Source organism: Phocoena sinus, chromosome 2, assembly GCF_008692025.1.
Source record: "Phocoena sinus isolate mPhoSin1 chromosome 2, mPhoSin1.pri, whole genome shotgun sequence".
Classification (NCBI taxonomy): Eukaryota; Metazoa; Chordata; class Mammalia; order Artiodactyla; family Phocoenidae; genus Phocoena; species Phocoena sinus.
Window position 1 is genome coordinate 101,084,486 of NC_045764.1, and position 22,914 is coordinate 101,107,399.

A 22,914-nucleotide genomic window follows, 5' to 3' on the forward strand; every position below is an offset into this window, starting at 1 on the left:
TGAGCTGCACTTTCCTCAAAGAGTAAATCTCGGTCTTCCCTGGTGGCGCAGTGGTTAAGAATCCGCCTGCCAATGCAGGGGACACGGTTCAAGCCCTGGTCCGGGAAGATCCCACATGCCACGGAGCAGCTAAGTCCGTGCACCACAACTACTGAGCCTGTGCTCTACAGCCCGTGAACCACAACTACTGAGCCCGTGTGCCACAATTACTGAAACCCGCGTGCCTAGAGCCCATGTTCCTCAACAAGAGGAACCACCGTGATGAGAAGCCCACAAAATGCAACGAAGAGTAGCTCCCACTCGCCGCAACTAGAGAAAGCCCATGCGCGGCAACAAAGACCCAATGCAGCCAAAAGTAAATGAATAAATAAATAAATTTTTAAAAAAAGAGTAGATCTCTTGAGATACTGAGGATTACATCTGGATTCCTTGAATGTGTTTAAGGAATAAAAATAATTTTAGACTGGGGGTCTATGAACAATAGAAAAAAATTACATTCTCATTTTCACTAACCTCTAATTGAAGTTTAGTATTTTCTCCAAATATGATGTAGGCAACAAATTACATAAAAGTACCGGTGATTTTGTCAACAACAAATATCTGATATTTTCCTATCACATTATAGTTGTTGCATATATCTCATAATATCTTTTAGGTTCCACACTATTTTGAAATTATGGTAGTTATTAGAGGGGCTGCTAGCTTTAAGCAGGTTTAAAGACTGCCAAAGAGGTCCAAAATATAAAAAAGATTAAAAATTACTATTTGAGGGCTTCCCTGGTGGCGCAGTGGTTGAGAGTCCGCCTGCCGATGCAGGGGACACGGGTTTGTGCCCCGGTCCGGGAAGATCCCATATGCCGCGGAGCGGCTGGGCCCGTGAGCCATGGCCGCTGAGCCTGCGCGTCCGGAGCCTGTGCTCCGCAAAGGGAGAGGCCACAACAGTGAGAGGCCCACATACCACAAAAAAAAATAAAATTAAATTAAATTAAATTAAAAATTACTATTTGAAACAAAATTCAAATAACATTTTCCGTGGTGTTTCTAAATATAAAATATATAAATATATATAATTAAATCTAACACTTTAAGCATCCCAGACAGAAAGAACCAATCAGAATACAAAACAAATTCTGATTTCTGATGTATATACTCTCTATTATAGTGGAAGAAATAAGGTAAAAACCTGATTCCTATAACTAAAGTTTTAAATGCTATGTGAACATTTAATGATATATTTTTAGAAGATTTTCTTCATCTTAATTTGGTTTTAAAAAAGAATAATTCCAAATTTTTAAGATATTTTTGCCAATGTACTAGGAAAGTGAATTCCCAGTTTTTAATTTAAACTAGTTTTATTTCCTATCTAAATAAAGAATATGGGTTGTTCTTGTACATAAAACAAAAGTAGGACTAACAGTTGTATAGCATGTTAATGTATTAGATCGCTCTCTCTCTCTCTCTCTCTCCCCGCCCCCTCATGTAGGGGGAAAATTGGGCCCTATCATTATAGAGAAACAGGTACATAATAACATGAAAGGAAGAGCACAGAAAGAATCATATAAGTTCAGAACCAGATGAAACTTGGTCATCATCTAGATCTACTCCAGTGATTCCAAAGGCAAAGTTGCAGAAGAGTTATCAGCATCATCTATTCTCCCTAAAACTATACCCTTCTCAAGATTCTGATTCCCAGATACTGTCACTAATGGGAATGCCTTTATCTCTCAGGTGTGCTTTCAGAACAAAGTTGAGAACCTTGGATTTTAACATCTAAAGTTGAGAAGAATGCTTGGGTTAATGAGTGACCAAAGACATATCACACTACTGACAAAAGAGAAAGGTTGGAGATAGAGTCTTCATGTTTGAGAACCTATGTTCGTGTTTCTCAATACTCTGTAATTCTAATTTTTCTTGCTCTAAAATACAATAGCCTAAAACAAGTTATCTGGAATTGCCAGGGAATGTATCTATGAAAAAAAATAGAAAAACATCTCAGATAACTCAAGACAGAATAGGTATGATTTTAGAGGGGAGTATATAAATGACTATTTTTCTTAAAAAGAATTACCATCTTCTTTTTTTCTTTCTTTTAATAACTTTTTCAGGGCTATTGTTTTTTAAAATTTTTGTTTATTTATTTTTGGCTGCATTGGGTCTTCATCACTGCGCGAGGGCTTTTCTCTGGTTGCGGCGCACGGGCTTCTCATTGCGGTGCCTTCTCTTGTTGCAGAGCACAGGCTCTAGGAACATGGGCTTCAGTAGTTGTGGCATGCGGGCTCAGTAGTTGTGGCTCACGGGCTCCAGAGCACAGGCTCAGTAGTTGTGGCACATGGACTTAGTTACTCTGTGGCATGTGAGATCTTCCCGGACCAGGGCTCGAACCCATGTCCCCTGCATTGGCAGGCAGATTCTTAACCACTGCGCCACCACGGAAGCCCAGAATTACCACCTTCTTTACTGTATATTTCCTTGCCTTCTGAGCTGTGCATACATGATGTATGTGCATTTTCTAGTCAAGCCAGGACTCTTCCTTGAACACTCTCCTATACAGTCAGTCCTCTGTTTCCGGGGAAGTGGAACCCATGGATTTGGAGGGCCTACCGTACTACGCCATTTTATATAAGGGATTTGAGCATCTGCGGATTTTGGTATTCAAGGGTGGGGGGCAGTCCTGGAACCAAACCCACCTGGATTCCGAGGGGTGACTGTATTTGAGATGAGTAGAAATAAGTCTACTGTATAGTTCCTCACAAGTTTTTTCATTTATTATAATTAAAGGAACGCAGGGCAATCTTTACCTGATACTTATTTGGTTATATGAAGACTAACCTCAAGGACCTGCAAATAAATGCTTCATTAATACATGTAAAAGCTGAAACAAGGGCAAATTTAAGCTCATGAACCCACCAGGATGAAACTAGCCATGCCTGTAAAAAAATCACAATTGGTAAATGGGTTTAAGTTGAAGGGCGTTTCTGGGCCGCAATCCACATTGTGTATTCAACATGATAACAGTGCTCTGAGATGTGTCTGGGCACCTCCCTATCGTCCCATGTCTGAACTCTCCCATTTAACATTTTTCCTGCCTGTGTCACTAATGAGGGCACACCCAAGTTTGCCTAATACTGGGTGTTGGCCTAAATATTACTCAAAAGGATACTTGTTTTAACCAAATTACTTCCTGTAGTGGGAACAATGTGCCAATAATGTGACTATTTTAACCCTTTGATGGCCTTCCTAAATTAAGCCACTCCTAGGTCATAATACAACCAGATTATATACAAAAGCCTGTGATACTCTACAGGCAAAATGGTAGTTCAAATTAAAAATAGAAACATACACCTTTTCACAACAGGTAAATGCCATCAGAAAAATGAACTGAAACTATTTCCTCGTAACAGTAATGATATGGTAGTTTTACAAAATGGGCACTTGTTCAATGTATTTAGTTTATCCTGGGCAAACGGTAAAGAACAGAGATTTTATTTAATTTCTTGCCATGTGCCTTGGAGCACAGAGAGAAAAAAATGATTGTGGGTGGTATTCACTTGCAAAACTGCCTCTATAAATAGTTTTTCTGAAGAGCCTTATTATCTCCCTTAGTTTCCCCATAGCAATAGTCTTTTTCTGAATTTCCTTTGATAATCGCTTCATCTACTATTCTTGGCAGAGAATTTGAAGCAAATAAAGCTAGCCTATATCTTGTATCTAAAACTCAGTGTAAAAGGTTTAAGTCTTCATTAAAGATAGATCAGTAATTTCATTAAAATAATGCAATCAATAGTGGAAACTTTTGCCTAAACGTTTAGAAAAAGAAGTAGGTATGACCAAGGGCATATACATCAGGACAATTCGCTTATTATGCTACTGCCTATATTATCTAGACACACTACAAAAACTATTTAAAGATACCAGGACTTCCCTGGTGGTGTAGTGGTTAAGAATCCGCCTGCCAATGCAGGGGACACGGGTTTGAGCCCTGGTCCGGAAAGATCCCACATGCTGTGGAGCAAATAAGCCGGTGCGCCACAACTACTAAGCCTGCATTCTAGAGCCTGCAAGCCACAACTTAGAGAAAGCCCGTGTGCAGCAACGAAGAACCAACGCAACCAATAAATAAATAAAATTTAAAAAGAAAGAAATAAAGATACCAAATACCTGAAATCACCAGTCTTAACACATTTCTAATTTTCTGGACTCCAACTTTAAAAAAACCAAAGCAGCATCATCATAAGAAGCCACTGTGACTTGGAATTAGGCAAAGACGATTAAAGATGGAACCAAAGACAATTACTCTAACATTCACATTTATTAGATTCTGCCTCTCTATTATGAGTAGGTTTTAATTTTGGTGGGAAACTTAAGAGGGAAAACAAGTTGAAATAAGGTAAAATCGGAAAAGCTTATCCTCTTTACATAGATTTTTGAACTGACTGCAATGAGACTAGACAGACCTAAGAAAATTTACATGTGAGCAACTGGGTTTAAGTAAATAGATATGGGTGAAAAAAATCAGGCAATTTGAGGCAAAGTAATTAAGCAATAAGAAGGAAATGTAAACACTGCATACAAAGTTATTAAATCATTAGTTATTTATGCTTCAAGCCTACGCCATAAAGGAAAGTCAAAAGATCCTTATTTGAACTTTTAATAGGAATATAATTTTTAAAAGGTATTTAGAAGTATCTGTCAAAAAAAGATAGTTTCTGCTGGAATTTATAGTTTAGTCCAAACTATCTGCCATGTAAATGATTTGTGTAGACAGCTAACCATGGAGAGAATAAGCAGGGGTAGCAGCACTGAACCATGGACTGTACTTCATGTATGGTGCATATTCCTTATTATTAATAGGGGTTTGGGGAGAAAATTATTTGGAGCAGGAATGTTAAATAAATTTGGCAAATCTATTTAATAGTCAAGTAGATTTCTATGTTTAATTTCTCAGACCCTCCAATATGCTAAAGGCTACCTATCTCCAAAGAAAAATATAATATTCATCATTCCTAAATATATCAGAAGAGATACCCTGCTTTTCATCAAACATCTTGCGTAATTAGTGTTCTACGGTATACACTTTGGGAAATGTTCAACTAATTCATATCAATATACTAAGGTTAAAAGAGAACTCCCGGGCTTCCCCGGTGGCGCAGTGGTTGAGAGTCCGCCTCCCGATGCAGGGGACACGGGTTCGTGCCCTGGTCCGGGAAGAGCAGCTGGGCCCGTGAACCATGGCCGCTGAGCCTGCACGTCCGGAGCCTGTGCTCCTCAACGGGAGAGGCCACAACAGTGAGAGGCCCGCGTACCGCAAAAGAAAATATATATATATAACTCCCTGAACCATCACTCCCATTTACTCATTCATTCACTCCGTAATACTCCCATTAAATCAGTATTTTCCAGATTTGCCTAGTTAAAAGAATCATCTAGAATATTTGTTAAACTACAAATCCCTGGGTCACATAACTAACCCTAATGACTTGATCTCATGGGAGGAGGCTGAGATTCTGCAGATTTATGAAGGGCCCCAGATGACTATTAGAAAGCTTCATTCATTCAACCATCCATCAGTTCAAATATTTGAGTGATTAATAAGTCCCAGGCATTGTTCTATGTAATAGGGATAGAGCAGTAAGTAAAAAAAGACAAATGTCCTATTCTCACGCAGATATGGGAAGATAAAGTATAAAAGAAAATTAAAATGAACTTATTTACAAAACAGAAATAGAGTCACAGATGTAGAAAACAAACTTACGGTTACCAAGTGGGAAAGCGGGGGAGGGATAAATTGGGGGCTTGGGATTGACATAGACACACTACTATATATAAAATAAATAACTAATAAGAACCTACTGTATAGCACAGGTAACTCTACTCAATACTCTGCAATGACCTATATGAGAAAAGAATCCAAAAAAGAGTGGGTATATGTATACGTGTAACTGATTCAATTTGCTGTACACCTGCAACTAACAACATTTCAATCAACTATATGCCAATAAAAATTAATTTTAGCAAAAGAATAAAAGAAAATTAATAATCCAGATTATTTTCTTTATAACACTAGTCCAAAATTAAGGAGAGTGAATGGAGAGGCTATTTTGTTTTGTTTTGTTTTTTTCTTTTTGGAGAGGCTATTTTGGATTGGGTACACAGGGAAGATCTTTCTGACGAGGTAACCTTTAAGATGAGACTTGTATATAAAGGAGACAAACATGTGAGGATCTCGACAGAGACTGATCAGGGCATAAGAATAGCTACACAAAGGCCCTAGAATGGGAATAAGCTTGGCGTGTATGGGAAACATTAACATGGCTAAAACACAGTGAGTAGGAAAGCGGTTTTAAAAAAAAAGAAAGAAAGGTTAGCAAATTATACTGCAAATACATCTTGCAGTATTGCAGACCATGGTAAAGAGTGTGAAGTTTACCCTAAAAATGATATGAAATAGTTGGAAGGTTTTCAAAAGCAGTATGATAGGTCTGATTAATCTTTTAGAAGATGGAGACTGTTGGCTGAAGAGTGGATTGTGGAGGGAGAGAGAGCAGAAATGGGGGAAACAAGCAGGAGTCTACTGCAGAAATCTTAGAAAGATATGATCATGACTGTAGTGAAGATGGTGAAAGCTGAGAGGTTGATGATATCTTCTGGAACAAGAGCTCATGAGCTAGTCTTCGAAGCTAATATCCATTTTACTTTAAAATTTGTAGTTCTTTTCATGTTTTTACTCAATAAATATTTTTTGAGCACCTTCTACATGTGAAACACTGTTCTAATTACTAGAAATGTAGTAACAATATCCCTGCCATCAAAGAGCTTACATGCTAGTGGGGAAGAGACAAACAATAAACAAACAGCATACGTGTTAAGAGTAATAAGAGTTATAAAACAGAAAAAGAAAAGCAGAGTAAGAAGACAGAGGATTAGTGGGGGCATGGTTTGTGTGCCTATTTATAGTTTAGACACCGAATCTAAAAAAGATCTCTCAGCTCATGTGATAATTTGACCAGAAACTTGAAGTGAGGCCTCTAGCCATACAAATATCTGTAGGAAGAACATTGCGGGTAGAGGGAACAGTTAGTGCAAAGACCCTGGGGCAGGTACATGTTGGCCTGTTCAATAAACAGCAAGGAAGCTAAGTTACCAAACAGAAGAGCAAGGTAAAAGTGATAAGATGTGGGATAAGAGATGAATGTGTGTGTTGGCGGAGGGGCACAGATCATATGGGGCCTTGTAGGACATAGTAGGGACTTACCATTTTCCTTTGAGTAAGCTAAAAAGCCACTGGAAGGTTTTGATTTATGTTTTAATATGACCACTCTAGCTGCTGTCTGGAAAATAGATTGCAGGAGGCAAGTGAGGAGGTAGAAAATAGAAGGCTTTCACAATGGTCCCAGAAAAGATAATGGTAGCATGGATCAACTCAGTGGTAGTGGAGGTGCTGAGAAGTGATTAGATGCTGAGTATGTTTCAATGGAAGGATTCACAAGATTAGTATGCTGATGGATTGGATATGGGGTAGAGGAGAAAGATAGGAGTCAAAGTTTTTTCCAAAGCAATTAGATGAACAGAGATGCCATTTTCTGAGCTGTGGAAGACTGGGAGAAGAGCAGTGCCGGTGATGAGGAATGCAGGTGGTGAAAGGAGGTCCTCTGTGATAGCTGTGCAGCTGTTCCGGAGAAAACACGAGGCATAAAGAAAAGACAACACAGGATTTGGAAGCAGATAAAGCTCAGGTGAGATCCCAGCTCTACCACATGTTATTCACGTAACTCTGGGAAAATGATATAATTTCTTAGCCTTAATTTACTATCTATGCAACGGGAATAAAACTACACCACAGAAAATTACTGTGAGGATTAGAGATGGTAGATACGCATTAAATTCTAACTATAAAGATAACTGAGATGAGCCATGGAATGATCCTCAAGAGAAATAATAAAAGTTGTAACGCTGCAAATAATCATGGTAAAAATTAGAATTTAGGTAGCTGGAGATATTTCTTGGAACTTTAAACATTTTGCAATTGTACAATAGTACTGAGGAAAATATAGAAGTAATGCAGGTGAACCCTTGGGTTCACTGGCTTAAAATTGTATGGGCACATGGTATTAATCGTTTGATTCACCCAACTTATTTCAAAATTTGATACATTTATAGTTTGGACTAAATATGCATTAACACATGATTTGAGATTTTTAGATGAGTACAATAGTAATTACCCAAGAGTGCCTGTACTACATTCCCCATACAAGTTTATTAATGACATCAACTCAAACAATAATAATTTAATTCAGTAAGTTTTAAAGATACCTAAAACTGTTAGATACTGTGAGGAATAAAAGAATGAGTATATTTCCTGACATTAAGACGCTCATAATCTGGTGGAAGAGTCAAATTCAACATAAAAAACTATGAAAGAGGGACTTCCCTGGTGGCACAGTGGTTAAGAATCTGCCTGCCAATGCAGGGCACATGGGTTCGATCCCTAGTCCAGGAAGATCCCACATGCCGCAGAGCAACTAAGCCTGCGCACCACAACTACTGAGCCTGCACTCAAGAGCCTCTGAGCCACAACTACTGAGCCCTCATGCCACAACTACTGAAGCCTGCACACGTAGAGTCTGCGCTCCGCAACAAGAGAAGCCACCGCCATGAGAAGCCCGCGCACTGCAACGAAGAGTAGCCCCCACTCGCCACAACTAGAGAAAGCCCATGTGCAGCAAGGAAGACCCAACACAGCTATAAATTAATTAATTAATTAATTAAAAATACTATAAAAGAACCCCTCCCCCACTCTGGGCATGAGAAAGTAAAGAGAAGCCCATGCAGTTATGGACAGAGTCAGGGCTGAAAGGGTAGAGATATCAGGAAGAGATAAAGATCACCTACCTAGGATGGTAAATATGGTTCCATTTTTACTATTTGAAAACGTTTAGTAACCACACTATTTCACTTTCTTTATTTTGATTACTTCTGTAAGAATACAAGCATTCATAAATATTTATCATAATTTTACACTAAAAGTTGATTAAAATCATTTGTTCTAAACATCTTGGCAGGTTTTTTTTGTTTGTTTGTTTTGTGATACGCGGGCCTCTCACTGTTGTGGCCTCTCCCGTTGCAGAGCACAGGCTCCGGACGCACAGGCTCGTCGGCCACGGCTCACGGGCCCAGCCGCTCCGCGGCATGTGGGATCTTCCCAGACCGGGGCACGAACCCGTGTCCCCTGCATCGGCAGGCGGACTCTCAACCACTGCGCCACCAGGGAAGCCCTCTTGGTAAGTTTTTATAACTGTGATTTTAGATTATCAGGACATGATTCCACCTTCTCCCTACACCCCTACCATTAACCCTGTTACCCGGGAGTTAAAGCAGTTTATCAAATAGAATTTTCTTATGTCTGTTCTAGAATATCTGTAACATCTCTTCAAAACTCAACGATCTCTTTTTTAACAGGCTCAGAGCCTCTGCTTGGCAACAGTATCTAGCAAGATTAAAATCATTTATATTACATCTATTTTTAGTTTATATTTTATTTCTAGAGTGGCAAGCACTGCTGGTATTTCATTTGGTGACAAAGTTTCTTATATAAAGGAAAGCAGAAAAGCACTGACAGTGTAGGGAAAAAAAGAATGCAAAAATGATACATAAAAATGGAAAGATTATAAAGATAGTCTTTAAGTGGCTCAATTTAGGGAATTTTTCCTACTATCATCATACCAAACCTATACAACAACCTTGTGAGGAAGAATTATTCCCATGTTCCAGAAGAAACTAGCTCAGAAAACGGAAATGATTTGCCCAAGCTGATAACCTGTGGTATTGCCTTTAGTGCTGCAAGGGTCCAAAGGAGAAGAGTAACATGGACTGAGACAGCAGGAGCTTTAAGTAAAACTTTTAAAAACCTTAAAATTCATGGAGAACTCAAAATCATAGGAGAGGAATAAACACGGCACATGTCTGGGATCGTCTTGGAAGAGCTGGGTCCTATCAGGAAAAGTCTTGACATCTAAGGAAGATGAAAAACAACTAAAATTCTCTGTGTGGAAGTCTAAAAATAAAAGTGGTATTTTAGGTAAGAAAATAAGAGTGTAATATGTGAATGAAATGAATTCCAGATTTATCAGAGATCAGCAGGCATGATCATTGCTAGGCCACTGTAGTTTTTCCATGTGCTAACACGCATCTCTAGCATGGTCTGTCTCTAGGTGGTTGTTATTATTAGTATTAGTTCAACCAATACTCTGAAAGCCCACTCTATGTCAGGTGCTGTGCTAGGCACTACAGATACCAAAAGAGTAACCCTTTGTTCTCAAGAATTTCGAGAGGAAATATGTAAATAATTATGAAAATAAAAATAATTGTTATAGTATAGGTACAAATACTGTGGGAATCAAAAAGGAAGTTAAACAAAATAAAGTGGTGATCAGGGATGATGTCAAGGGGATAACTGAGCTAAATCTTGAAGGATGGGTAGTTTATCAAAAAGCAGAATGGGTGAGAGAAAATGGACAAGGGGAGACATTCTAGTCAGAGGGATTGACAATGAGGACATAGCTACTTGAGAAGTTCTGGAGATAACATAGGAAATATACACATAATAATATACCTGTATACAATATTAGGTATATATTATACCTAATACATAATGGTATATAATGTTATATTAGTCTATAATACCATACATATAAATAAATGTATTGTACCTAATATATAATATATACCTAATTGATAGGAAAGGAGATTTTAAAAATTGATTTAAAAAGTGGGTAAGATAAGAAGCAGAACCAGTCAGCATATATGTTTCCAACTTTTGATTCTTCCCCTTTCTCATTCATCAATTGTGGCTTCCACACCAACTCTTCTTTCCATTACCCCGCCACCATTTAGAGTCTCATTCTTCACACCTTGGACCATTAAAATAGTCAATTATTCTCCCTGCCACCGATTCTCCTATCGTCAAACAATCCTGCATTTTCCTCCCTAATAATTCTGCCTTTATCAGGTTGCTTTATTGTTTTAAAAATAAACACTTTCAAAGATCTCCAAGTTAAAGTACCAGGAGTGCCCAACCATTTTGTGAAGAGACGATCATTCTCACTTCTTGTTTATATATATCGTGACATCATGTGTGGGGTACTGATTCAAGTCCCTCCACGGAAAGGAAAGGGTTGCCTTTGCAGGCTCTGTCTCCGCTCCTACTGTCAGTTTTCAGGCTGGGAGTAGTAGTGGTAATGGTGGTGGTAGCAGAGGCTAATGGCTTAAACAGCCATAAATAGATCCCGGTTTACTTGTTTGAATCCCTTGGCTTATAGGATGAACTCCAAAAACCTAATCCTAGCTTTCAAGTCCCTTTATAATCTAGCACTAGTTTACTCCTCTCTAACCTTATCATTTGCTGTTTTTAGTCATGAACTCTCTGCTCCACACTCTCTGGAATGCTTTGAGCCTTGATTCTAGACGCATGCATCTTTGTTTGTATCCCTTTTTCATTGAAAAATTCCCTCTCTTTTGTCTCCACTTACCTGACTGCTATATCTTTCAAAGGCTCAATTCAAATGCTTCTTCTTCCTTAGCCCCACCCTGAGGTTTAATCTTCTAAAAGGTTTAATCTTCCTCTGAACTGTTGGGTATATACTGCCTTGTATTGTCTTTTAATTAACAAACCTATTAATTCAACAAATAAGTTTTGTTAAAACTCTTCTAAAATATATGGGAGTAAATCCACTGGAAGTTGAAGGGCTCATGTGAGATGAACATGGTTGTGATTTTAATGCAGTTTATAACACTTGGAAGATAGCAAGAATAATAGCAAAAAGCAGATTTAATGAAGCTCACAGTATAAAGATAAAGACAGTTTCTTAGACCAAATCCACAAACTGATTAGCCAAGAAAAGTATAAATGACAGAAGAGGGCAGTACTCACACAGTTAAAAATCATAGAAAAACATCACCAAGAAGTACAAAGAGGAAAAGATTGTTTGGGGATTGTTGCAAACATTCAAGAGATCGTTGATACCTCACGTCCTTCTTTGGCTTTATGGATGATCCAAATTATTTTTCACGCACTGTAGACAAACATATTTCATGTTTTCTTCATTTTACAATAAAAGATGGTTTTGGAAGGATAAGGCCTGACCATATAGACTACCTCCTTAACAAAAAGGGAAGGGAATTGACCCAAACATTCAAATTCTAAGGAGCTACAGAGCTAAGGAATTAAGAAGCTGAAGCTTTGCATTATGGGGACTAAGAGGATATGGTAAACATTTCTGATATTTTAAGAGTCTTTATTGATTTTATGTCATTGGTAAAAGGACAACTGCTTAATGCAAGCTGAATTTAACATTTTCTAGATTTTCAAACATACAGAGAAATTAAAATAGAAACTACTGTACATGCTGCAATTTAAAAAGTCTGTTTCTAGTGTGTATGTATGTGAATATACATATGAACACATACATATATGTGTTTTGATTAGTAAATGTGTAATGATCTTCTATAATTTAAAAAATATATATAAATATGGAATCTTACAGTATGTAACCTTTTATTTTGAGACTGGCTGCTTTCATTCAGCATAAGGCCTTCGAGATTCATGCAAGTTGGTTGTATCATGTACCAGTACTTAGTCCCTTTATTTAAAAACATTTATTGAGATACACTTTACATACCATATAATTCACCCACTTAGTGTTCAATTCAATGTTTCTTAATATATTCACATTGTTGTGCAACTATCACCACAATCTAATTTTACATTTTAGTTCCCCTGTCCCCTTCCAAGAATGCCTGTACCCATTAGCAGTCAATCTCCATTTCACTCCCACCTTGCCCAGTCCACAGCAACGAAGAATCTACTTTTTTTGTCTCCATAAATTTGCCTATTCTGGACATTTCATATAAATGAAATCATATGTGGTCTTTTGTGACTGGCTTCTTTCATTTTGCATAACACTTTCAAGGTTCTTCTATATAGTAGCAATGCATCTGTATTTCATTTGCTTTTACTGTCAGATAATACCCCATTATATGGATATACCACATTTTATTTATCTATTTATCACTTAGTGGACATTTGGGTTGTTTCTATCATTGGGGCTATCATGGATAATGCTGCAATGAACATTCCTGTACTATTTCTTGTGTGGACATATATTCTCATTTTGAGTATATACCTAGAAGTGGAACTGCAAGATCATATGGTAACTCTATATTTAACTTCTTGAAGGACTGCCAAACTGTTTTTCAAAGTGGTTGCACCATTTTATGTTCCCACCTAAGTATATAAGGGTCTCAATTTTTCCACATCCTTGTCAACACTTTTTATTGTCCATTTTTTTTTATCAGAACCATCCTAGTGGATGTGAAGTGGCACCTCACTGTGGTTTTGATGTGCATTTCCCTGATGACTAATGTGCTTAAATGTGCTTACTGGCACTTTTTCCTCTCATCTCCATTTGGAAAGCTCTTACCTCTTTTTCCTCCCACAATTTTGAGGTTTTGCTTTGACTTATTTAGTACTTTTACATCATAAATATTATTGAATTGTTCCCTGAAGTATGTCCCTTTTGATTAGAGTCCTTACTTAGCATTCATATAACATTCCCAAAGAGTCTGTCATTTTCCACTTTTTCTATCCCTTTCATTTTTATTTGGTTAAAAACCTTTCTTAAATATTCTCAGAGAGGTTAAGCGGGTAATACACTCTCTAAAGTTACATTTATGACGTAGTTCCCCCTTGTAGAGGGGATGATATCTTCACTGCAAATAGGGATTTCTGATTATAGCCTTTTTCTCTTGGTAATCTATGGATACTCTTCCACTGTCTCCTAATTCCCAGTGTTGTGGATTAGAATTCTGATGTGAGCCTTATACTTTATAGGTATACCATGTTCTGTCTGGAAGCCTCCAAAATGAATCCCTGGAGTTCAAAAATTTTACCAGGATAAGCCTAGGTGTGTTTTTTCCAACACTGAGGTCTTTCCTGGAACATCAATCTGCATAATAAACTCTTTCTTTAGCTCAGGAAAAATTTATTTATTTATTTAATTACTGCTTCTCTTCCATTTGTTCCTTTTTCTGTAAATTATATTAGCCACGTTAGGTGTCCTGAATCTATTCTCCAAGTCTCTTATTTTTTTTCAATCTATTGGTATTTTTGGCTCTGGGCGTCGACTCTTCCAGGCCATTAAATGATCATATTCATTCCTTTATTTAATAATTATGTACTGGGTGCTTACCATGTGCAAGACTGTGTTCTAGACATTGGGCATTGACGAAAGATCAGCAGGTATATGAGAGAAAATATTCCTGCTCTTATTGTGCTTACATTTTAGTGGAGATTTTTTTTTAAGTGTATGTGCATGGATTGAAAGTCAGGTGGTAATAAGTATTTAGATGGGAAATCATGCTTTTGCTCCATAAGTTTTTTTTGTACTTCACTTGAACTTCCTTAAGTGCTCCTATTGTTTATTATTTTCATATTCAAGTTACCGTCTCCTCTGGCATTTCTATTTAGTTGGTCTACTGCATTGTTTAAGTGCTTTTTCTCTTTCTGGTTGCCTGGCTTCCCCAGATGAGTACTTTTTCTTTGTTACTTCAGAGGGGCTTAGGTTTCATTGTTGGAGGACCACCGGTAGGAGCAGTCTCAAGAGAACAGAAAGGCAAAGCAGCCTCTACCCCTGTAGATGGGCAGGGCAGCAGGCCAGCTGCCAGCCCTGTGGAGGCCCAGGAGGAAGGCTCCCGGCTCTCAGGTCTCTTTACATCTCCCATCCTCAGGGATAGGGAGATAGCAGTCCCTGCCTCTTTCCCTTTCTCCCCACTAGGGGAGTCCATGGATCTCTACCAAGCCAAGCTCTTTTCTGGATCTGCCATTCTTATCCTCACTCTGAGGGTCTTCCAGCCCTTGAGAAACAAGTCCTGGGTCAGCTCTCCCTGATAGAGCTCCCACAGAGCTCAGGCCTCACTTGTTCATCAGGTCCAGGGGTCATCTGGCTCAAGAGTGGCAGATACAGGCTGGAATTAGTAACAGAAGGATAGGGAGATTTCACCTTCCCAGAACCCTCTCTGAAAAGTAAGTCCTGGTTACAGACTAATCCTAAAAACATTCAAATCTTGGCAAAGAAGTCAACATTTTAAAAAGCCTCTGCGAGGTCCAGAGGGTTGTATCATGTTCAGCTACTGTCCTAAATGTTAAACTCTGAGAAATAAGGAAGACCTTAATGTTAGTTGGATTTAAAGGATATTGACTGGATGGATGAATCTCAATTACGTTTTATAAAAGCAATCAGACAAAAGAAAGTGCATACTGTATGATTCCATTCATATAAAATTATGGAAAATGAAAACTAATGTACTATAGTGACAGAAAGCAGATCAGTGGTTGCCTGGGGGCCAGGGAATTAGGTGAGTGGGTTATAAAAGGGTAAGAGGAAACTTCTAGAGGTGATGAAAATGTTATCTTGACTATGATAATTGTTACAGGAGTGTTATGTTAAAACTCATCAAACTGTACACTTCAAATATGTGCAGTTTATTTTGTCAATTATACCTCAATAAAACTTTAAAAGAAGTGGTTTTTTTGTTTGTTTGTTTTTTGGGCTTTTTTTGGCCATGCCCTGTGGCTTGCAGAATCTTAGTTCCCCAACCAGGGATCGAACCCGTGTTCCCTGCAGTGGAAGCGCAGAGTCCCAACCACTGGGCCACCAGGGAATTCCCAAAAGAAGTACTGACTGGGAAAAACATTTGTAATTTACATCACTAAGGGCTGATATCCCTAAATATAAAGAAAATCTAAAAATAAAGAAAAACACTAACAGGTAAGAGAAAACAGAAAGTTACTGAGCTTTTGAGAGTTTGAAATTTTCCATAATAAAAAATACGTATAATTTTCCAAAAAATATTAAAACACTGTCCCTCACCCTCATACAATACACAATACAATTGAAGAGATACAAATATACTTACAAAGCTATCACATGTTTGGAGCACACTGCAACGTATATTTGAGTGGTGATGAATACTGAATGATGAAATGATCAAAGCTGGGGTAGAGGATCAGGCAAGTCATCCTGGAGGAAATGAGTATGAGCCTAGTCTTGAGGTAATGTGGGTTTGTGTAATTTTTTAATGGCAGACAGGGAGTAGAAAGCAGAAGAGAGTTCATATGAAGAAAAATATATGGACAAAGGCAATGTGGTGGTGGAAAATGAAGATAGTTTCTGAAAAGGACTCGGTTCACCATTTCTAATACAACCATGTAAATCTCTTGTCACAAAAAGGTTATATGATGCAGTGTAAAGAACACACAGGAAAGGAAATAAGATCCAGTTCAGTGTATGAGGGTTTGGAATGGATCAAAATCATTTATGTTATTTATGTACCACATTCAATCTTGGCCATGTCTATGCTCTACCTATATTAGTATTTTTCTTTAAACAGACTTGTGTTTTTATCTAGATTCATTCTAAATAAGATCCACGAAATGAAATATTACAATTTTTTCTAATACACTAAAATAAACACATCTTTCATGGCTTTAGCAGATTTATTCTTAAAGTGATATTAAAATTTAATTCTTTCACTTACTCCATATGCTCATTTTCCTCCTCACCAATAACCCTTAGGTGCATCTCCCTTGAAAGTCAAGGAGTGGAGGGCTACTAAAAGACTGTCAGATTGAGCCAGGTTCCTTACCTGTTCATATCTCTCAATTTTTAGCATCGTTTGATAGAATATCCTACATTTGGAAATATTCTACACCAAATAAAAAAGCAATCCAACACATGAAACTTAGAAGCAACAAGTAACTTTCAATTAATTTTGAAAAATCCACGAAGACAAAAGAAATAGAACCTAAGAAGCATTAGTAACTACTGAGAAAATAGAGCAGCCTACTTCAGAAAACATAACATGTTTAAACGTGTGTTTAAAGTAGAGAGACAGTGTGGTGTGATGACAAGAAAAACTGTTTTAAGGTCACAGAGACCTTACTTTGAATTCCACATTTACCACTTAAACAAACTACTTAAATTTCTTGGCACTTCGCTTTCTTCATCTCTAAAATGATGATAATAGTTACCTGTCCTGGTTGTTGTGAGGATTAAATAAGCCAATATTTGTAAAGCATCTGTAGGTGGTCAACAATTATTACTATAGTACTGATGACATTTTTACTTGTTTCCTCTTTCAACCTGGCAAAATCAAGAGATGCTACAGTCTTTAAACTTACCAGCTTATAATCAATTTTGTAACCTATGCTGTATGTCCAAATTCAGTTGGAAATTTGAAAACCTTTTGAATACTTTACAATATGCTAAAATTACACTCAATAAGTTTTTATAATCCTAAACTAAATGTTGCTTTGAGTATAGAATATAAAAATATTAAGCAATATGTATGTGTATATATTATGGAGAAATTTTATCTTTATCAATTTAAACCAGTTCTACTCTGGTATATTTCCGTTTTTTTTTGGCCACACCACACTGCATGTGGGATCTTAGTTCCCTGACCAGGGATGGAAACCGCGCCCCTTGCATTGGAAGTGTGAAGTCTTAATCAGCGGACTGCCAGGGAAGTCCCTGGTATATTTCCTGTGGGGCAAAGCATGGAGTCTTTTTTTTTTTAATAAATAAAATAAATAAATTTATTTAAAAAAAAAGAATACAAACATACTTTTATTTTCTCCCATTCTTTAAAAAAACAAAACAAAAACCTCTTGTCTTCCACTTGACAAACTGGGAACAATCTGAATATTGAAAATAATCATTATCCTAACTAATTGTAATATAAAACATAAATAAAAACCTTAAGCCCATAATGATACTCAAAAACAAGGAAGAATTAAAACAAAACAAAAAACCCCCTTGGTCACTACTGTGGCACCTACTCCATAATTATTTATTCTGAAAATACAGGAAAATAATTAAGGTTTATCCAGCCTGATTAAGATGAACTTCAGCTCAAAAGCATGTAGTGTTAATCACTGGGCCGCCAGGAAAATCCCTGGTATATTTTCTATGCAGCACGAGTAGCTGAGTACACAGAGGGTCAGTATGTTAAGCAAGAAAAATCTGGGGAGTGAGAGATTCTAAAAAAATCGGTGATAAATTGTGAATCACTATATTGTACACCTGTAACTTATATAATATTGTACATCAACTATACTTCAACCAAAAAACCCTAAATAAACAAAAAATTGGTGACAACAGTATTGAAATGGGGAACGAAAGTGTTGTCACTTTCATTGTCTGTGCATAACATGAATATGACAAAGAAGGGTTAACGATCTAACCAAAGTTTTACGATGTACAGAACTGAAGGCAATCAGTCTCAACTTTGTATTGTATTAAGGTCTTAGATAGAGTTTAAAAAAAAACATGGTGAAAAGAATTGGGAAGATATTTCGGGAGCTGTTAGTCTTTCTGACAATGATGGAATATTGGGGGGCGGGGCAGGGGGCAGAAAAACATGCCTCATGAAGCCGAGTTTAAGGATAAACTTTTGACCCCTGAGATTTTAAAATATGCAGATCTGAATTTCTGTTAGTTGTGTTGATAAAAAAAAAAAACCCATGTGAATAGTTAAAAAGCTTTTAAATCTTTACTACAGAAAAGATCTTTTTATCAATACAAAGAAGCTCTTCAGTTGTCTATTTCAACTTCTTTTAATATTAGTAAATAAAAAGGTAGACATATCACCTTCCTTAGGACATAAACTTTCACGGGTAACAAGCAGAACTAATGTTTAGGTAACAGTTTAACATCTTGAGGGTTCTTAATAAAATTTAAACTCCATTTAACATGAAATCTCTCTCCATAGTATGCACTCATGCCATTTGGATTACTAAGAGTTAATGTTTGGAGATGCTGTTCAATATAAAGTTCCCTTCTTTTCTGTTATAGGTTCGTCTCTGAAAATTTCCTTATAAATCTTTCAATCTGCTATCTGTATCACGTGAAGGCAAGTCCAGCAGTTAAAATCTGCCCAATCCATAGACACTATAAGATCTGATGAGGGAATTCCCTGGTGGTCTAGTGGTTAGGACTCGGCGCTTTCACTGTGGAGGCCCAGGTTCAACCCCTGGTCGGGGGACTAAAATCCCACAAGCCGCACAGTGTGGGGTAAAAAAAAAAAAAAAAAAAAAAAAAAATCTGATGAGTGAGGGAGATCTGGAACAATTATTACACAGAAATATTTAAACTCAATAAATATTTAAATAAATGAATGAATGTAACATTTATACCTGATTAAGTAAACGTAATAAACAGTAAAACTCTTGCATTATTCCTGTAAAAAAAAAAATCACAGGGCTTCCCTGGTGGCGCAGTGGTTGAGAGTCCGCCTGCCGATGCAGGGGACACAGGTTCGTGCCCTGGTCCACGAAGATCCCACATGCCGCGGAGCGGCTGGGCCTGTGAGCCATGGCCGCTGAGACTGCGCGTCCGGTGCCTGTGCTCCACAATGGGAGAGGCCACAACAGTGAGAGGCTCACGTACCGCAAAAAAAAAAAAAAAAAAATCACAGATTTCATAATGTTTACATCAAACCGTATGACCCATGCACATTAAGAGATAAAGCAACTTTCTCTTATTTTTCAAAAGCCAGGACTTGGCATCATGGTGAGATGGGAAGCACATAAAATTTAGTAATTTTGAACACAGGCTCTGCTACTACTCACCATGTAGCTTCAGGCAAGTTGCTGTCAACAGCCTCAGTTTCGTTATCTCTGAAAAGGTAATAACAGGGACTTCCCTGGTGGCGCAGTGGTTAAGACTCCCCAGCTCCCAATGCAGAGGGCCCGGGTTCGATCCCTGGTCAGGGAACTAGATTCCACATGCATGCTGCAACTAAGAGCCAGCGAGCCACAACTAAGGAGGCTTCATGCCGCCACTTAGAGCCGGCTAAATAAAATAAATATTAAAAAAATAAATAAAACCACCACAACAGGGATTTTAAAAAAAAGGCAATAACACCCACTATCCCACAGAATGGGGAGAGGATAAAATTGATTAACACTTCACTAAGTAGCCTCATCCCTTAGCTCTCTTTACCACATGACCATGTGCTAACTACTTTAAACTTCTGTTTCCCACATGCTCTACACCTTCCTCTTATTCCTTCTAATTGTTCCTACTGCTTGCAATCTCCTTGTCTAGACCTGCCTTCAAGAATCAGTTGTGTCCCATCCTCTGAGATACCTGTCCAGGGTCCCCTCTGGGGAATATTATAATCCTCTCCAGAATGTGTGATCCAAAACGGTTTCCTTTTGTTTTTATTAAACTATTAATCACAATATAATAAGTAAACGGTAGCTCTTATTTTTGAGTGTTGTGTCACACACGTGTTAAGTGCTTTATGTTCATTTTCCCATTAATTCACAACCACCCCGTGAAGTAAGTAGTACTGTTATTCCCTTTATCAATGAGTAAAGTAAGGCTTAGAAAAGTTAAATAACTTGCCCAAAGTCACTCAAGTAATAATTAATACATATTATCACTGCTACTAATTAGTAATAATTAGTAGGACTGGGATTCAAAGCCAGGTGAATGGCTCCAAAGCCATTCTGCTGCCTTTGGTGGGTAACTTATACTTCCTTTGCCTTCGTAGCCTTAGGAAAAAAGTACACCTGGCATGAACATGTGTTTAGTGAATAAAAAAAGGAAAAGAACAAGTCTGTACACTGAGTTGCCTATTGTGTGTAATTCACCTGGACGTGGAGGTACAAAATTATCCAACAAGATCTCTACCCTCAAGCGGCCTACGGTCAGTCTATCTGGGAGAGAGACTAGTGAACAGGTGATTGCAATACCGTGTGGTACATGCTATTTCTAAGGACAGGCTTCAGAGAAAACATAGGAGAGGGCACCTAAACTGGACGGCAGGAGGAATATAGTCAAGAAAGATGTTAGGTTAAGTCTGAGTTTCTGCTTTTCCCTTCAAAACCAAAATTAAGTAGGATTTTACTAGACTGGCATTCTAGTAGCTAGCATGGTAGGGATGAATGTACTTTTTGTTAAAACTGAAGTATAGTTGACTTACAGTATTATATTAGTTTCAGGTGTACAACATAGTGATTTGATATTTTTATACATTACAAAAGGATCACCACAACGTACATCTTTTTTTTTTTTTTTTGCGATACGCGGGCCTCTCACTGCTGTGGCCTCTCCCGTTGTGGAGCACAGGCTCCGGACGCGCAGGCTCAGCGGCCATGGCTCACGGGCCCAGCCGCTGCCGCGGCATGTGGGATCTTCCCGGACCGGGACACGAACCCATGTCCCCTGCATCGGCAGGCGGACTCCCAACCACTGCGCCACCAGGGAAGCCCCGTACATCTTTTTAAAATTAGTTTAGATTACGTCTACATTTATATTTCTATTTTATCTCAAATTACCTGTCTAGTTCAAATAAATATCATCTTCTAAAAAAACACATTTTAAAGGATGATCTGCTTTCTAAATATGTTCAATTTATATGACAGTACATCATATTTTTCTCTCCTCACAAAGGAGAAACAATAAAAAAAAGGGACTGGTTCCATAACTGGCTAGTATGAGAAGTGCTTGCAACAAAACCACAATCCATTTAGGATTTTTAACTCAGAAGAACAAGTGGATACAACTTATCACATCTCAAGTAACTGCTCCAAAACCACTATCTATCCTCAAGAACATTTTACTAAGCAAAAACCAAACCAAAACAAAAACAAAAAAACACAAACAAAAAAAACTGAGGTTTTCCCCATATACGTTTCCTTCCATCCCATCCCCCCCCCCCCCCCCCCCCCCCGTCTAATTTAACCCTACAATAATGGTATACAATTTAGATAATGGATTTCCATCAGTTGTTCACTTACCAAACAATAGTTCATGCAAGTGGATACTTTATGGGCTGTCATGGAAAACGCCAAAATAAAAGGCCTTATTAAATTCGAGTTAGATTATATCTGTCACTTCTTCCTTGTCCAAAACAATTACTATGAAAGAAAATAAATTAAGCCTAGCACCGTCGCTTATTACAATGTTGGTTGCTATAAAATTTTTTTTCCAGTTTTCTAGGTGGTTACTAATAGATTAAATGATTTCAACACTGTTCTAATCTGAAGAAAGCAGATTTCCCCAAACATTATGAGACCAGTAAGGATGAAATAATAAAATAAAGTAGAGGTGATAAGGAATGCACTTGTTTGCGTTTTGTGGGATTAGTGAGACAACAGCAAAAACAAAAGCTTAATGGGATTAAAATCTAAGGACAGCAAACACAAACAATCAAGAAAGTGCAGCTTCGAACACACAATCACAAAAGAGAACCTAACTTCTTTAACCTAGAGTTTGCAGAGAATCGGGTTCAAGTACAAAGTAGGTTAACCTTCTTTTCTTTTTTTTTAATTGAAGTATAGTTGATTTACAATGTGTTATTTTCATCTGTACAGCACGATTCAGTTTATATATATATATATACACACTTTTATATGTATTCTTTTTCAGATTCTTTTCCCTTATAGGTTATTACAAAATATTGAGTATAATTCTCTGTGCTACACCGTAGGTCCTTGTTGAGGTTAACCTTACTTTCAACTTATCACCCTATTTATTTAGCAAAATGAAAAATAACCTGGTGGGAAAAAAAAATAACCTGGTGGACAAAGAGTTTCCACAAAACCTTTCTTATCTTCCCCTAGTAAATTCTCTCACTAAAAGGAAAAGATAAACGGAACTTTTCTTGATAAGCCTTATCTTTAAGTTACAGATTTTTAAAAATTCATGAATGCTTGCTAGGACAAGAGAGGGTCAACAGCAGTTTACAGCAAAGAACTGTGATGTTACTTGCTACAGGGGACAGTTACAATCATGAAATCCAAAGGAATTGTAAGAGATTTTTATTCCCTTAACCTTTATTCACGCACTA

At 37.6% G+C, this 22,914-nt stretch overlaps 1 protein-coding gene across 4 annotated transcripts in view; it reads right to left on the bottom strand.

Annotated features, from left to right (window-relative positions):
- SLC12A6 (solute carrier family 12 member 6) overlaps nucleotides 1-22,914 on the bottom strand; it is an 87,725-nt gene that overhangs the window by 46,125 nt on the left and 18,686 nt on the right. The window lies entirely within an intron of this gene.